This window comes from Suncus etruscus, chromosome 9, assembly GCF_024139225.1.
Source record: "Suncus etruscus isolate mSunEtr1 chromosome 9, mSunEtr1.pri.cur, whole genome shotgun sequence".
Taxonomy (NCBI): domain Eukaryota; kingdom Metazoa; phylum Chordata; class Mammalia; order Eulipotyphla; family Soricidae; genus Suncus; species Suncus etruscus.
In genome coordinates this window covers 11542720-11546341 of record NC_064856.1, presented here as the reverse complement: position 1 = coordinate 11546341, position 3622 = coordinate 11542720, and positions in this window count along the sequence as shown.

The following is a 3622-nucleotide window of genomic DNA, read 5'->3' as shown; positions in this document are numbered from 1 at the left end:
CTATTGAGAGATAGGACAGCAGGTAAGATGTGTGCCTTGCACTTGGCAGAACTGGGTTTGATCCCCAGCACTGCCAGGAGTGACTCCTGAGAGCAGAACCCAGTAGTAAACCCTGAGCACTTCTGGGTGTGACCCCAAAGCCAAAAAGCATATAATAATAACAATATACTGTTACATTGTTTTTAGTATGTCAAGTGCCGTGGAAAGTGCTTTTTAACATTAAATCCTCAAACCTAGTTCTATTTTCACCATGCCAGTTTTCATTGCAGTAGCACAGTGTCCTGCAGAGGTTGCATAGTTAGCAAATGGTAGGGCAAAAATTTACACCATAAAAGTCTAATGTCACAATTCTGAGGCTAGTCTCTGTCACCCCATCATGCTGTAGAGCAAGTCTGGAGAAAATAGGAAAGAGATTTTGGAGAAAAGGTGTTGTGAAGAGATAATAGAGGGGTTAAGGCACTTGCTTGCATGCTGAAAAACTCAGGTTTGATTCCCGTCATCCTGTGAGCTCCTCCAAGAATCAAGGGTGACTCATAAGCACAGAGTCTCTGGAGTAGCTCTCAGCACCAACAGATGTGTTCCAAAAGTACAAAACAAAACAACAACAGCAACAACAACAACATGAATAGGTGCTGGAGTGATAATACAGTGAGAATGGCGTTTGCCTTCTAAACAGCACACTGGGGTTCAATCTCTGGCACCCCATATTGTCACCCAAGCTCAGCCAGGAGTGATCCCTGAGTGCAGAGCCAAGAGTAAGCCCAGAGTCCAGTCCAGCATGCCCCCTCCTAAAATAAATGAATTAAATAAATAAATAAATAAATAAATAAATAAATAAATAAATAAATAGCAGGCAAAGGGCTGGAGCCATAGCACAGTGGGTAGGGCATTTGTCTTGCAAGCAGTTTGATCCTGGGGATCCCATATGATCCCTTGAGCCTGCCAGGAGTGATTCCTGAGCACAGTCAGGAGCCAGGGATGAACAAATGCTTCAGCTTCAAGACTGTAAACTAGACTCTGGGCTTGATCCCAGGACTGCAGAAAAAAGAGAAGATTTTGATGCCCAGCATCAAGCTGCCTAAGCTGAGGGTAGTGCCAAGAAGAGAACCATATTCAGAGAATCGTCGGCCACCAACTGGGCTTTCCCCACCTGGAAGGAAGGGTGCTGTGATGGAAAAAATTATAAAATGCTGAAAAGATGAATGTCTCCCAGCAAGCCCCACTTCTCAGAATCCCTCCTCACCCACCCCCACTTACTTTGGGGGAAGGCTACAAACTGGTTCTGATTAGATGAAGGCTGCCTGGATCCCAACACACCCCAGCCAGCCTGCTTGAATATTGAAATTCACTGGCCTTGATGGAAAGTTCCAGTTTTCCATCAGCGTCACACAGTTTTCCCCCAAGAGCCCCCGAGGAATCAGGGTCAAGCTGGAATTCCCTCTGCTTGGATGGTGGGAAATTCCCATCTCCCAGGACCTAACTCAATCTCTCCTTGGTCCAGCAAACACTGACCCAGTTTATGGCTGTGAAAAGGGTAGGAAGAGCAGAGCTGGAAGGCACAGGAGCTTCAGGAGCATCTAGCCCTGACTGAGAAGAAAGAACAAAGATAGATGACGGATAGGAATCATGGAAACTTGGTCTCTGACAGCTTTAAAAAATTTTTTTATTAAAGTACCAGGGTTTACAATACTATGAATCATATTTTTCATGCATACATCATTTCAGCATCCCTCCCACCACCAGAGAGCCTGCTTCTTGCCACCAGTGTCAGTTGGGCTCATCTCACTGCAATTTCCCCATATAGGCTCAGCTCTGTAGACAAATTCTTCTGTTCTTTATTTTGCTTCTTTTTCATCTGTGTGTGTAAGTGTTAATACTTGCTCACATGTAAATGAATCTCCTGGAATCCACAAAATTATAAATCAATGATAGGTTGATAAATTTTGTTTGTTTGGGGGTCAAACTCAGTGTTGCTCAGAATTAACTTCAAGATCTTGTACTCAGGAATCATTCCTGGAAGGCTTGAGGGACCATAGGGTGGAGGGATTAAATCCTAGTCAGTTGTGTTCAAGCTAAGCACCCTAATGCTGTATTATCATTCCAGCTCTGATAAAGTTAAAATTTTGGGAGGGGGGGGTTGGTTCACACCTGGTTACTCCAGCTTAGGCGTTGCTCCTGGCTATATGCTCAGAAATGGCTCCTGGCTTTAGGGAACCATATGGGATGCCAGGAATTGAACCAGGTTCATCCTGGGTCAGCTGTGTGAAAGGCAAACGCCCTATCACTGCACTATAGCTCCAGCCCAAGTTAAATTTCTTTTTCAAAAACTAAATCTTTTGTCTTTGGTCATAGATTGCTTTTGGCCCCAGAGAATAGGGAGAGAAGGAAAGAAATAGAATGGAGGGAATGAGAGAAAAAAACAGATAAGAAACAACAGTGGGTGGGGTCAAGGGGATTCAGGTACATCAATAGTGTTAAGTAATGAGAGATCTAAATACCCAAACCACAGAATCAGCATCACTGAAATTATGAATACCAAATTTTAACAACTAAACTTAAAAAATGTAAAAAGGTGTCTATTAAGATGGCAAGCTGGGGGGCCGGGCGGTGGCGCTGGAGGTAAGGTGCCTGCCTTGCCTGCGCTAGCCTAGGACGGACCGCGGTTCGATCCCCGGCGTCCCATATGGTCCCCCAAGAAGCCAGGAGCAACTTCTGAGCGCATAGCCAGGAGTAACCCCTGAGCGTCACAGGGTGTGGCCCAAAAACCACAAAAAAAAAAAAAAAAAAAAAAAAAAAAAAAAAAAAAGATGGCAAGCTGGGGCTGGAGAATGACATGGAGGTAAGACATTTGCCTTGCATGCAGAAGGTCGGTGGTTCGAATCCTGTCATCTCATATGGTCCCCCGAGCCTGCCAGGAGCGATTTCTGAGCATAGAACCAGGAGGAACCCCTGATCACTGCTGGGTGTGACCCCAAAACCAGAAAAAAAAAAGATGGCAAGCTGAGGGGTGGGGAAGGTGGGCAGCAGGGAACCTGGGAACAATGATGGAATGAAGTTGGCACTGGTGGTGGGACTAGAGTTGGAAATATTGCATATGTTTTCAAAAGTCAATTACTTATAATGCTTTAATAAAATAAAATAAAAATTTAACTAAATCTTTCCCCTTTTTAGAGGTTTAAAAATCTAAAGAATATTATGGATGGGGCCGGAGAGATAGCTTGGAGGCAGGGCACTAGCCTTGCATGCAGAAGGACGGTGGTTCGAATCCCAGCATCCCATATGGTCCCCCGAGCCTGCCAGGATCGATTTCTGAGTGTAGAGCCAGGAGTAACCCCTGAGCACTGCCGGGTGTGACCCAAAACCCAACCCCCCAAAAAAAGATTATTATGGATAATACTTTACTAAGACATTTTAAAGTTTATAGGAAATAGGTAAATCCTACGAATGTAGAATTTAGCGAGAGTAAAGAGAATAAAGACAATTCAAAGGAAAGAAATAAAAATTTAAAGAAAAAATCTGAACATGCCTATAAAAGGGCAGTTTTTGAAAGATGCAGACTCTCACAGCTCTATCAGGACCGTGTGACCTTCAGCAAATCAAAATATACGAGGCTAGGAGACAA